The sequence below is a fragment of the Dendrobates tinctorius genome, unplaced genomic scaffold (genome assembly GCF_039654945.1).
Source record: "Dendrobates tinctorius isolate UK_male_01 unplaced genomic scaffold, ASM3965494v1 ptg000014l, whole genome shotgun sequence".
NCBI lineage: Eukaryota > Metazoa > Chordata > Amphibia > Anura > Dendrobatidae > Dendrobates > Dendrobates tinctorius.
The window spans coordinates 15329688-15344600 of NW_027361682.1; the positions used below are offsets into that span (position 1 = coordinate 15329688).

General features: G+C 43.2%; 1 protein-coding gene and 1 long non-coding RNA gene across 4 annotated transcripts in view; one reads left to right on the plus strand and one right to left on the minus strand.

Annotated features, from left to right (window-relative positions):
• Window positions 1–14913, minus strand: part of NTN1 (netrin 1) — a 210991-nt gene that overhangs the window by 133985 nt on the left and 62093 nt on the right. The window lies entirely within an intron of this gene.
• Window positions 3–14464, plus strand: LOC141072024 (uncharacterized). Its single transcript, XR_012226682.1, has 3 exons — window positions 3–79; window positions 10925–11157; window positions 14259–14464. It is a non-coding gene; the product is annotated as an uncharacterized lncRNA (long non-coding RNA).

Sequence of the window (14913 nt, forward strand, 5' to 3'; positions counted from 1 at the left end):
AGGGAGTGAGTAAAGGGAGGCTTGCTTTCGCCAAGGGAAAGTGTGAGACAGAAGGGGACAGGGAGAGCCTACAGATAAGGTGAGCACCAAAAGTAAAGGATCAACTGCAAAGCAACTAGGAAAAAAGGTGAGAAGTGATGGGGCAGACAGGAAAAGGGATGAGAACATCTCAAGTGAGAAGTTATAGTACAGAATGTAAAGAAAGAAGGCATCAAAGATATGGCAACAGAAAAAGGAAAGAGTTAATGCTGGTGAAGCAGCGGTCCTGTATGATTTGGTGGAGGATGTGGGCGCTGTCACCTGTTGAGAAGAATGACTGGGGCTGTCTTAGGAGAGATTGTAGGCATGGGAGGCTACTTGGACACAAGAATGCATGCACCTTACCAGGAGCTGTGACTATCTTAGTAGAGGCCATAGGCATTAGAGGCTGTGTCTGTCTTGGTAGAGGCTGCTTGGAATAAGGATTTGTCCCTCTTATTGGAGGCTGGATGGAGAGAGGTGAAGTAGTTACTGGTTAGGTTGGGGCTGCCGGTCTTCATAGTGTCTGCAGGGTTCTGCCTGCTCTATACTGATCTGGGCACTTATTTCCTGCATGGATATGAGGAGGTGTCAATCATGACGGAGGCTGGAGGCAAAGGGGGCTGCTTCTTGCAACGAGGCTTGGACTGTAAGCACGGTCTGTCTTGACGACAAATTAAGTGACATGAAGTCATAGAAGGTAAAAGATTGTATGGCCTAAGAGGGGACCCATTATGTCGTTACAGTTACTGATGTATGAATCTTCCTATGTTTGGGGATATATCATTATTTTATTTTGTTTTGCAAGGACAAAGTGGGCATGTACCCCAAATCCTGGGTGAAGGTGCCAGGGTATTTCTGATACAGAAGGCTGTAAGCTAAACCTTTGCCCCAGGTAAAAAATAAATCCTAGCTACACCTCTGCTTTGTGAGTGTCTATCTTGTATGAGACTCTTGAATAGTGAGAGTGTCTGGGGTGTCAGAGAGTGTTCATCCTGCCGGAGACTACAGGGCTATGGTAACGACTGTGCTTTACGAGGCGGATGGAAATCTCACCTGTGCTGTATGGAAAATGAAAATGTGGGGGATGTGGTACTCATACAGCAGCTGCATTCACACGCAGTACCCAACATAATCAGATTCTCATCCGTAGGGGGCAGCACTATTGCTTCTAATGCTGGCGAAGTAAAGATCTTCAGGTAATAGTGTTACCGTGGCCTTAATGGTGACACCCCCTTTTCTTGCCCAGCAATACACTAATAGGAATTGCACCCCTTTTCCTGCCCAGCTCCGACGACAAAAAAAATCATAAATGCCATAATAAAAAAATAAAATTGGTGACCTATTCTGATTAATGAAGGAACAAGTGCTTATAAAGCCAGCCATAAACAAGATGAAAGTCATCTGAAATGGACAACTTGGACCATTTCGTCTAACCATCATATGAAAGTGGATCGCCCTCCCAGGGCTGCGGGGTACTCGGTACCGGGCCGGTATCAGGGGGATGTGTCACAGTGGCGGTGACCCGGACCGTGGCCCTGGGCACCCAAGTATATAGGAAGATGTGAATGGTTTGAATGTTATCAAATGAATAGTTCGTGACGTCACCTGTGGTGTTCAGCAAGGGAGGTGTTAATCCGACGCTGCATGCAGATCCTCCGGGACAGATGGTGTGGTGCAGCAATGGTGGTATAGCCCTCCACAGGCAGGGCTGTTGTCCCAGGGCAGTGTAGATGTGGAGACACTTAGGTGATGTAGTGTCTGGCGCAGGGGATGTAGCAGTGTCAGGCGGACGGACGCAGGAAGGAATGGAGGACACCAGGGCATGTAGTTCCAAAGTTTACTCACAGTCTGTAGTGCCCGCTTCTGTGCCGTGTCCTCCGGGTCAGGGACTCAGTCAACCTCCAGGCAAGATGGAAAGCTCCCTTCCACACTCCGCCAACTTATGTGCCTTTCCTGAACGTCTCCTCTATAGCGCCTTAAGTGTGAAGATCTCCTAGTACTGTGTTACACTGGAGTTCCTCCTGACAGATGTTCCCAAGAACTCTACTTGCACAGGAGACAGCTGTAGCCTGCCTCGGGGACTCTACCCCTGAATCCCGGCTCTCTATCCGTATTGCTGTTGTGCCCTCAAGTCTTAGATGGGAGTAACTGCATTTACAGCCCACTACTCCACCGGTGTCTGCTGCAGAACCATTAGTGTTCATACAACCTCGGGGACTGGGCCCCAGCCTTGCGCTTAGAACTTCTAGGCAGGGCTCTTCCTCTAAACCCCGTCCTCTATGTTCCCTTTTACTCCTACGTTCCGTACTTGTCCTTTCCCTTCTATTGAAGCTCAGGCTTCAGGTCAACGTCCTTCTCCTTCTTTCCTTTCCCGTGCCAGCTGGCTCAGGTCACTGAGGCAGCTGCAGCACTCCTTCCTCCATCCCTTCTTCCAGGGATCCCCACTCCTCCCGAGTGACTTCCTTCCTCAATGACCTCCTGTCAGACTAACCTGTCATCCTAAACCATCCCTCTCATATATATATATTCTGAACTCCACCCACCTCCCAGCACGTCTAGTGTTCCAAGCAGGGAACCAGCAAAGGTGCTCTGCTTCTCTCTAAGCAAGGAGCCACAATATGGTTATGCTGAACTACTCTATTGTGTGAGGTGCGAGTGTTGAAGCGTGGTCAGGAGCCTCCAACTTACCTGGATGGTGGGGCACCACACCTTAGGAGAGAGGAAGGTGTAGTACCTCTGTGGCGACTGAGCCTCAGGGGCGCCACAAAAGTAATATGTGAATGATCTTTCGTGATGGCTGCCAAAAATGTGATTTCTCGAGTTCGATTATTTCACTGTTATCAACTGAAACTCCTTTGTGAATGACCGGCTGCATGTAGATGATCATCTGCCACTCTGTAAACCTGGTGGTTGAATCGTCCCCACTAGTGGTCTCACGTACGACTGATTACCCACAGACCTGACTATATTCGACTTATGTATCTGGCCAGCTTAATGATGAGTCAACATATCACCACAATATCAAAGATGGGGGGAACATTTGGGCTTCCTGCAAAAAAATGTTTGAATTTTAGAGATCCTCAGGGGTGGTAATGTGCACCTACAGACATCTTGTATACAGTCTTTCTGGAGATGGTAGGTAAGACATATTGAAATTCTCATATGGTTCAGGGCACTTGGAGGCCACTAGCTAATCTCAAAAGATTTTTCATCAAATTTTTTTTTGTTGTTGGAAATTTAACCCCTATGCGTCAGTAAACTATGTTGCTACATAAGTACCCAACCAATGGTGAATTGGATATGCAGCACTATATACAGAATTATACACATCATATAGATCCTTTTACATGTGCAACAAGGAAGAGCAGTCGCTGGGATACTAAATTCCCTACAGTTGATCTCCCTGACTACACTGTCACATCATGACGGAACCTTGCTCTCATTTCAGAAAAAATACTGTACATGTTATTAACGGTGCCTGTATTCTCACAATGTATTATTTTCCCTCTTAAAGGGAATCTGTCACCCCTTTTTTGAGATATCATATAATGATATCATTCAATTGTGTTACGTAAGTATTGTAGTCGTATTTTTTCCCCCCTGTCCCCGCACCTTTGATGCATAAATACCTTTGTTATCACTCTTCAGATTTATGGAAATCACCGCGGTCCGGTCCGATGGGCGTGGCTTATTCTCCCCCTACCTTGGCTTGCTTGACGTAATTTCTTCTGTGAATCTAACAGATGGTGTTGTTTATTCGCGCCTGCAAATTCATAAGGCCGATCGCGCTTGCACAGTATGCTTTGCCAAAACGTAGGCAAAGCATATAATCGCTACTGCGCATGCGCCAGTATTTTTCCCGGCGTCTATGACCCGGAAGTCTTCATATGCATATGAAGACCTTCGGGTCATAGATGCTGGGAAAAAAAACGGCGCATGCGTAGTAGCGATTATATGCTTTGCCCACAGTTGGGCAAAGCATACTGCGCAAGCGGGAGCGGTCTTTTCAATGCGCAGCTGCTGACATACTACGTATGTGAACGCAAGACTTACTATAACGAAATATACAGAGCAAACCAAGGTGGGGGGAAAGAATAAGCCACGCCCATCGGACCGGACCCCGGCGATTTCCATAAATCTGAAGAGTGATAAAGGTATTTATGCATCAAAGATGCGGGGGCAGGGGGGAAAAAGTACGACTACAATACTTACGTAACACACAATTGAATGATATCATTATATGATATCTCAAAAACGGGTGACAGATTCCCTTTAAGTAGAAGCCGTTATGACGTCTTATACTGTAACAAGTGTCTAGGTCGAGAGGGTAAAAGATGGTTCTTTGCGTTCGGAAAAGAATGAAACAAGGGCGCTTATGAAAAAGGAGAAGCCACAACAGGGATGTCAATCTTAACAGAGAGTGTAGGGACTTTGTCACTCCTAGGAGAGCATGTAGGGAGCTTGCCTGACCCCAGAAGACAGACATCAGGTAGCCAGCCAATGCTAGGAAGTAGACAAGGTGGCTTCCATATCTCTATGAGAGACTACAACAACATGAATGTTCATTTCTAGGGGATAGCGAAAGGAGACGGTCTGTTACAAGAATGTGCAGGAAGATTACCCACCTTAAAAGAGAGATAGTAGGGAGCCTGCTTATCCCCAGGAGAGAGTAAAGAGAATGATAGAAGAATCCTATCTCTTGAGAAGCCACAAAAAGACCGAGAAGGAAGTCAAACACATTAGGTGAATGTCGCCCAAACTCGCAGATTGTAGCCTCAGTTGCCAACCAACCAATGTTTATGATGTCCTGACTCTCCTTTAATGGAAGAAATCAAGGAAAAAAGGGTCAGTCATGTTGAATTTCAACATACCCAATGCTTTTATTCTTAAGTTATTGCCATGGAAGTATGGCAGCGGATCTCCTCACTGACAAACCATGAAAACTTGGCAAAGCTGAGCATGAAGTTTTATTGGGATGGAGTAAGAGGGAAAAGCTTTTCAACCCATGGCTATCTAAAGTGTATTGCCAGCTTATCCTTCAAAAATTAGAGTAGGACTATGTCTTCTCCCTCATGTCTTTCTCTTCTTTTCTCTTCTTCCATACTTAAATAATGTTTAATTACTCAGATAATGGTAGTATGTGGTCTATTGTATTGTACCCTTCTTTGTTATAAAAAAAAAAACTTTAATAAATATTTTCTGAAAAAAAAAAAAATTAGAGTAGGGAGCATGCCCATCGACCAATTGTAGGGATCTTCACTATCCATAGGATGGAGTGTAGAGAACCTCTTTATTATTAGCACAGGTTATAGGGAACCTCTCCATTCCTAGGAAAGAGTGTAGGGAGACTCTGTCCTTAGGACATAGCAAAGAAAGCCTCTCTATCGTGAACACAAAGTATAGGAAGTTCCTCTGCCCATTCTAGGTGAGGATATCTATCAAGGGAGAAGTATTTCCCCAATTGTAAGTTGCCCCCTATCTATAGGATAGAGGATACCATCCTGATTGCTGGGGGTCATACAGATGAGATCCCCAACTATCTAAATCATAGGGCTGTGCAGGGACCTCATTCAGTATCTTGGGACTGCCAGGAGTAGCCATGCTATCGCCATCAATCCAATAGGCATATGCCCTTTTTACGCCATTTAGAGAATTCAAAGCTCTACAGAGCCCATTTCTCATGATGACTGGGGGTCCCAGCAATCAGACCCCCTGCAATCAAGAAATTTGGAAAGGGGATAACCTCTTTAAGAAGGTCATTTATTAAAGGGGTTGTAAAAAATTCATATGTCCTAACCGAAAGTTAGCCCCGTTATTTCTTAAAGAAGTCCTAATATCTGGGTTTACCACTAGACAAGTATTCAGGGAGGTGTAGGTTTGTCAGAGTATCCATAGGCTGTGGATTATCTTGGTTGGATAAACTGTTCTCTTTGTGTATGGTATGTTCTACCAGAGGCTGTAAGAAGTGTCAGTCCTGGGAGATTCTTACAGATATTTGCACTCACTCGACTTGTCTACCTGGGGAAAATAGACTTGCAAATTCCTGACATAATTGTGACCACTACTGACATGTTTCCAGATTTCTGAAGTCTCATCAGGGTAAGTCTACTGTGCAAAAAAAAAAAATCTGTGCTATCCTATAACAAATTTTATATTTCCCTTTTTTTAAAGGAATTTCATTTTTCTGCTAATTGTTTTTCTGACAGATAATTTTGGTACATATGTTGAATTATCCCTTTTATGAAAAAAAAGATAACTGAATGTACAATAAAGTAAAAAAAATACTTAAATACAATTTTGTCATGTTTTGATTTTTGTATAATAAAAGTTGTAAAATCGGAAAAGTATGTCGGCAGAACGAGAAGAGTCGCAATGTACAGAAAAGTCCATGGCACCCGGTGTGATCAAATGTACATTACGTTTAGTGTTGTATATAAGTATTTCTCAATCTTTCATCAGAATGAGGTGACTCTTAGAAGTAATAGATGTTTCCGTCCTCCATGACCTTGGCGGACCGGAGTAGGGATGCTGACCACCGCTGGGGCAATTGAAGTTGTAAGGATCAAAACATTGGCAGTTGAAGAGGAGTATTGCATCAATCTGATTAATGATTGACAAATACTTATATACGACAATTAAATTAATGTCCATTTGACCTGAAGGAGCGCCCTAGACGTATCTCTTGTTGCATTGGATTTTAATATCATTCCTAAGAGCAACCCTACTACACTGAATGAGAACAAGAGCATCTACACATTCAGATACTAAAGGCCCCCATACACATTAGACTGACATCAGGAGGGGTCAGACAACAGTCTCTGAAGACCTCCTGACTCTCCCCCAACAGATGATGTAGGGGGAAGATAAGGATCATGCATGTTCAATTTCGAACTGCTGCTCTTTTTATTCTCGGCCAGATAAGTTGCCACCAGAAGAGTCAGGTAGCGGCTCTCATGGAGAATACAGGAGCGGTTGGCTATAACCAAAGAATAGATCCGGAGAGAATGCCATTTATCAATTACAAAAACAGATCTTTCCTACGAACATTTTGACCACCAATATGCCAGACTAGATTATAAAAACAGGGCTTTGGAGTCGGTAACCCTAACCTCAGATTCCGACTACTCAATTTCCCTGACTTCCAACTTCAACTCCACAGCAAAAAGCCGAGATCCTTAGTTCAGGGACAGAACAGACATTTATAGGAAATTTCATAACTTTCCCAAATTATCATGAAAAAATTTACAGCACATCCTGCATTGTACTACTGTACCCAGTTTATTAGATATTATTGTTGTCGGAGGCGATATAAAATGGACACCGACTGCACTACTCCGACTCCACAGCCCTGAAAAAACTCTAATGCACTTGTGCAAAGTGGCAAAGGATAGACCATCCTATCCAAACTCCTCTATGTTCAGAAGACCATTCCCAAAAAATTCCAACATGACATGTCTCTTGCCCGCTCTTGCCGCTTACACCTAAAGAACATCTCTAGAATCCGCCCTTTTCTCACCATGGAAACAACAAAAACCCTCACTGTAGCATTGATCCACTCCCGCCTTGATTACTGCAACGCTCTATTAATTGTCCTCCCCGTCACTCGACTATCCCCTCTCCTGTCCATACTTAATGCAGCAGCCAGGCTCGTCCATCTGGCTAAATCGGTACTCGGACGTGTCCGCTCTTCGTTAGTCATTACACTGGCTGCCCATTCATTATAGGATCCAATTCAAAGTACTTGTTCTCACCCACAAAGCTCTCCACAGTGCGGCACCCCCCTACATCTCCTCCCTCATTTCTGTCTATCTGCCTAGCCGATCGCTGCGCTCTGCAAACGACTTTCGACTAACCTCTGCACTAATCCGTACCTCCCACTCCCGACTCAAAGACTTCTCCCGTGCTGCTCCTATCCTCTGGAATGCTCTACCCCAAGAAATTAGGACTAACCACAATTTGCATAGTTTTAGGCGATCCCTCAAAACACATTTGTTCAGAGTGGCCTATCACGTTCACTAATCAAAGTCATTCTATGTGTAAGTGTGAGTGTGTAGCCCATTCACTATCTCCATCCATCCCTCACTCCCTCAAGATGGCTGGACCATCATTGTAAATACATCATTGTAAATACACCCCTGTACTTTGTATCTCCCTCACCTCATTGTAGAGTGTAAGCTCTCACGAGCAGGGTCGTCTGATTTTGCTTTAATTATTACGTTGTTACTTATGACTTGTGTTTTGAAACTGTTAAACTGTAAAGCGCTGCGGAATATGTTGGCGCTATATAAATAAAGATTATTATTATTATTATTATATCTTGGTTTCGGCAGCCTGAATTTTAAATCGATGGACACTATCGGCCTGACCAAAGGGAATCTGTCAGGGCAAAATGACATTCTGAAAAAGCACATCTCCGAGGCACCATCAGTAAGTATATCTGGCCGACCAGCCCTTCATTATTTGACAATACCGGTCCATTAAGCAATGAAGTGGGGGAGGAGCAGGGCGGCCAGATTTACTGATGGAAGGTGCTCTGGACTGCCCATGGTGCACCGAGCAACTCATTTGCATATTAATTTAAAGATTATTTTCTCAAAAAGTAACTCAGGGAAAGATGCTCTGTATAGATATGAGCTTACTTAATTTTGCCACGACAAATACCTTTAAGAAGCTTTTTTTTTTATTATATAAGATATAGAGTTGATCAAAAAGAGTCAAAGGATCCTGGTTCAGCAGCCATATCGACTGGAGCCTTGTGAACATCTTCCTACTTGAAGGGGATGCCGGTAGGTAAGAGGAGGTTCGAAGGGCTTTAGTCTGGTGGCTACAGATGACAAATAGCATTAGTTTATCACATGAGGGAATCTTAAGGTTGATATAAATAGAAAAATATAGCATCACTCTTAGGTGTCAACTTTTTGAAAAAATTTCAATATCAATTTACATGATTTTTAATAATTTTTCATACATACATTATATATATATATATATATATATATATATATATATATATATATATATAGTAAATTAACAAAAAAGTGTCTGCTCTTCATAAAGATCAGGACTTTCTGCTTCTAGATGTGTGATAAAATTAAATTGCAGTGGTCCACCGAACGATCAGACGATTCTCCAGTATGCCCAGCTTTTGGGATCCAAAGGTCCATCAAACCCATTTGATGACTACTATGGAGCCGATTGCTTCTCGGTAGAACCTATTTCTTGTGACTCACAACCAATCCATTAGATCTTACTGATATGTCCTGTGTGTACAATGTAATTATACGTGGATGTGAACATGTTTTGTATTGTGAGACGGTGGGCTCGAGGATCTTACAAAAATTGAGTGGAGTTTCAAAACGAAAACAATAAAAACATACATTTTGACCAAGTAAGAAGCAGAAGCCTCGCTGCCATAATGACCCCTTCTAGTCCATTTCCATAAGCATTTTATAACAGATACATCGATGATGTTTTTTCTAGTTCGGAGCTGGGTGTTTCAATGGATACTACAGAATGCACACAGTGAAAGGGAAAAAAGGGGAATTATATCCCAACTAATCAAAGGATGTGAAGGATGCAGATTATGCAAATGATATAATGACAGCCTGCAGTAGTAATGAGGCAGAGGAAGTTATCAATCCTTCCTGCAGGTCAAGCCCAACTCAACCGAAAGAGTGAAAATGCAATGGATGAAATTTATAAAGAAAAATAAGTTTTTAAAACCCATTGAGAATCAAAACTCACTGACGGGTCTTAAAGTGGTCACAGGCCGCTGTGATAAATGCTGGGCTGTGGCCATTGTATAAATGACTGTCACACTATTTATATAGGATTTTCCATCACCACTCCTCAGTGTGGCATTTGGGGCAAGAGGGACCCAAAAGATTTTTTATATTGCTTTGAGAGATAAGTGGCACCAGGGATTTGGCAGTCAATGACTGACTTGATTGAATGTGAATGTTAACAAAGGAATAAGAATACAGTCACTCAATAGATGACAATAACTATAATTACTGATCGCAGATTACTCAGCTATCAGGATGTTAAGGGCCTGTTAGACCCCATCTAATGCAACTATTACTAGTGATATCATTTGGGCAGCCCCTAATTTGTAAGAAATCAGAAGACAACTAAAGACAAACACTATTCAGTGTCTGTTATTGGTTATTTTACTGCTATAAGGACTTGGCAAAAAAAAAAAATAATAGTGTTCTATTTGTCTCTTTAATAATGCAATATTTTTAGAGATATTACTGATGGAAACACTGAAACTTGGGGTACAGGATAATGATGCCGACACTTGGGGCGCAGCATAATGATGCCAACACTTGGGGTGCAGGATACTGACGCAGACACTTGCACAGGTTGATGATACTGACTATTGGGGTATAGAACATTAAAGCACTTGGGATAGCTTGGCATTAAGTAATATTGAGCTTTAGACAGGCTTGGACTGGCCCATAGGGGAACAGGGGAATCCCCTGGTGGGCCGCTGTGCAGACATGGGACTCAAACCCCACTATATGGGTAGTACTTGGCATAATTCACATGATATGCTCTGTACAGAAAAAAGCAGCATCCCATCATCCATTAATCAAACTACCCAGTTTACTATTATATAGAGATATACCGTAGGTAAGTTTGTGAACAAGGGTAGTGTAATATTTGTATGCAGGTGAAAAGTGGGCCCCCAATTTCAATTTTACTGGTGGGCCTTTGGCACCCCAGTCCGACACTGGCTGTAGATGTATTTATATGATGTTTTTACTTTTTCGGGTATCATTGTCAGCACACGAGGGGTTAACGCGGCTGAACTGAGGCTTAAACAGAAAGTGTTGCCGGATTAGGATTCTCCTTTTATTTTTGTCACCAAGTCAGTTTCTTTGTGCTCTCCCCTATCCAGGAGAAGATTGATCGGAGACCTTTCAAAACACCTTTACAAATCCCTGTCTTATCAGCGGATCTGGGAAGACTTTGAAATCCTTCGCACACATGCAGGCAAAGAAAACAGCGCCCAGGGACACGTGGGAAAAGGAAAAAAGAAAAATGATGCGGCACTCAGCACCCAAACACCTTTTTGGAATCCATTTTCTCACCCCTTCTCCCTTTCACCTAACTGCAAGGCCTCATTAACAGGTCAGTCCTATTTCCACACTTTAGCAGCCCTGCCTTTTTACATCCAATCTGTCAGTCAAAAAAAGCAAAAAGACTATAATCAGCACTAAAGGGGGACGGGAGAACAAACAAGCGCTGAATCATTTGGAAATGGGGGTCTATGCTAATGTGCCCCCTCTCCTTTCTGTATGGCTGCCCCTGCTGAATTCCTAAACACTGAGCTGCGGAAAAAAAAAATCCTTTAGCTGTTGCAAATCGAATTAGTGTCTGATTAATCTGCTCCCAGCTTTGGTAAACCAGTGGGGTGTCTTTGGCAAGCGCAGCGGCCTTCCCCCTCCTCTTGGCGCAGCACTAATTCCCCCTCTTACCCCCTCTTAGCGTAGCAGGACGCCCCATTCACACAGACAGTTCACTGCAGGATGAATTTGTTAAACCGCTGCTGCGAAACAGCCTATAAAACGCTTTAATGATCTGGAAACGCTCTTGCCTGTGGTCGTGTTGTGTGTATGCATGTGTGTGTGTCGGGGGGGAAGGGGTGAGGGGTCATTATGCTTCCAAATTAAGCATTTTTTCAGAGTGATGCAATGTTGGCCAGATTGCTGCTCCGCCGTGGTTTACATATAGAGATGCAAACCACTGGTGGCCTTCATGGCAGCGATATGATATAATACCGCGTAATATAGCCATGATATAGTACCGCACCCTATCGCAGGCCCTTGACTGACAACACCCCCCACTAATCAACCCTTATCGGGGCTGATTTGGGGTTTGTATGGAGGAAGGATCCTGAGCCCAAAATGCTTGGTGGGAAAGAAGGGTGGTGAGAATGGTGATCACCCAAAATGTACCCAACCTAAGAATTAGCATTGTGCCCCTAATAGTCATCTAAAGGTTGGTAAGATTTCAAGTCGTGTTATCATAGGATAGAAATCACCATTTTTCAGGAACCCCAGAGTCATGAACGTGAAGCAAAAGCCAAATTTAAATGAATTACCCGGTAACTTCCAAACCCACAACGAAAGTGCCAAGAGGGACACATGACCAGTGGGCATTGTGCACCAGTCATATTCCAATGATGAGGACAATTGTGCGATACCTGCCGAGCGTGCGCGCTTCTCGACAGGTGTGCGAACCGAAACGTTATTGGCACAGCGGGATGACACCCCTTTAATCAGCCACCAAAATGTGTGCCTCTGCAGTCTAAGGCTGTGTTCACACACAGCGTTTTTTTAGCGGTATTTTTAGTGGTTTTGCCAATAAAACCGCTAAAAATAAGCTTCCCATTAATTTCTATGCATTTTGGACTTTTTGTGCATATGGATGCGTTTTCTACCGCGAAAAAAACGCATCACGGTAAAAAGACGCAGCATGCTCATTAATTTCGTGGATTTTTCCCCGTTTCTGGCTAGTTCTATGCGTTTTGAAAACGCACCGGAAAAAAACGCATCAAAACCGCGACGAAAACGCGCAGACAAAAAAGGCGCGGTTTCTGGGAAGGGAGTCAGGTTTTTGAGCAGAAATTTTCTGCTACGTGTGCACTTAGCCTGAAACAAATCAGGAGAGTACCATTCTCAAGGCTATATTTTTTGAAGACATGAGCGAATCAATTTGCAGAAACCTGGCCCACCTGCCATGTCAGTAGTGCATGGCCACCTCTTTTCATTAGTCATTTTGATGACTTCAGGAAAGGCCTACAGGAGAAGTGCCAGGGATTCCATCAGGTAGGTAGGAGGCGGATCGCAGAGCCTTTGTGTGGCCGCCATGGACTACTGAATTGGCCGCTAGACCAGGGTCCTGCCAATTGATTGGCTCATCTCTAGTATTTTGGCAAAACCTAAGACCTATATTTATATTTTTACATCAACCAGTTACACCACAAGGTGGGTACCAACCTAAGCACAAGAGATTACCAAATTACAATTGTATGTTAGGCATAAAAAGGCTGCAAAAAATGATCAAGGTCAAAAGGGGAACCGGTGCCAGCAGTGGGTTTTAGAGCAGGATGAGCAAAGTAAATTACTATCTACACAGGTTCAAGAAAATTTGTATCCTATTGATTGAAGTCACCTCATTTGGGGCTTAGGAGTCCAGTGGGAGGTGTTAATCAGTCATAGGCAGCCAATTATTGAGGGAGCCTGCCAACTGGACTCCTAAGCCTAGAATGAGCAGAGATTACAGACAGTATGTTACAAGTTCCATTCCACAAAACAGGGGTGGACATATCGTTGGGGCCATCCAGGAGGTAAGAGGGACACTTCTACCCCCAAAGCAGGTGGAATTGTGCATTTTGATGAGTTGTTAGACTGCAAAGGGCCCTTTTCCGTCTGTGTCTGCCACAAAACTATCAATCTGCTCAGCTCATCCTGCTCTATGACGTGGTTCCAGTAGACTGGCTAGGATTTTCATGGTGACATGTTCCTTTTCACAGTTTGGCGACTTGTGCCAAACAAGTGCGTCATCCCTATATGCTGTATGATGCGCGGGGAGCCAGCTGTGTTACACAGCTGGCGCCCAAGAGCATCTTTAGTTCAATTTTACTGCACAATGAACGTCCTAGGTACTAAACCCTAAAAACCAATGGCAGAATTTTTTTTTTCTCCTCAACCATTTCACCTCTCCTCCGGGACTATTTTTGGTCCATGTTACAGTACATTACATGGTGAAGTGAATGGTGTCATTGAAAACTAGAGCTTTTCACACACACACAAAAAAAAGCTCCAGTAAGACTATGTTAGAAAAATAAAGTTAGGGCTCTTGGGAGGCGAAGAGGAAAAAAAAAAGCGAAAGTGCAAAAAGAAAAGATGGCTGCGTCTCCAAAAGGTTAAAGAAAGAAGTCTGAACATTTGAGTTTGAACCAGGAAGATACAGTTTTGGTTATGTGGGGGCACAAAGGTTGGTTTGGGGTCTTCCTGGGCGCAGTGGATTACTTTATCTCCATCCACACAAGTTTCTATTACTTATTGAACTTTGTATAAATTTGGCCTTTCCTGAGAGAACAGAGAATTGCATTTTCCGGCAGGACATTTAGTCTTATCTTCAAATGACAACCTGGTTCCCGAGTGACTATGTTTCCGTCACTTTCCCCAGCAGCTTCTCCTCAAAGTGTCCCCTATTTTCCACAGATTGTGTGCCCTGAACGCTGGATTCCTCTGGCTGCAGCCTTATCTCTGCCATATAGATGTGGAATAGTCAATTCAAAAACTTGGATGAAATAAGACAAGGAGATGTCGACAGCTCAGATACTGACTGCTGCGTGATGGAACGGAACCCTAAAAGTGGTTACAAATGAAATGGAAAATTATTCCAAAATTCGTAGATTAAAATGATGAAATTTTAAAAAAATTCTGTTCAGTCTATTCTGTTCATTTAAGGATAGAAGTACATTTGGTAGAGCAGCAGATACACATTAAACCAGGTGACTAGATTTAAGCCCATCGTGGTTCCAAATAAGTTATTTATTTATGTTTAATGGGGGTGATTAATATTTTCATATTTTTTTCAGACTTTTGAAACATTTTTTTTTTTTTAGTATTTATATTTTTTTTATTGCGATCATTTGATTACTTGTTTTGTTTACTTTAATACCATCATAGAAAATTACGCTGACTCATGAAGCCTCGGCTAAGATGGCAGAACTGGGGGCCTTCCGTAGCTTCCAGTTATAAAAACCCATCGGAAACTCCCAATTGAATTGCAAGGGCTGATGGGGGCTGCTGCGCCAGCAATCGAGACATTTATGCCGCTGTTAATGATAAACAGCACCAATCGGAGCTAGCA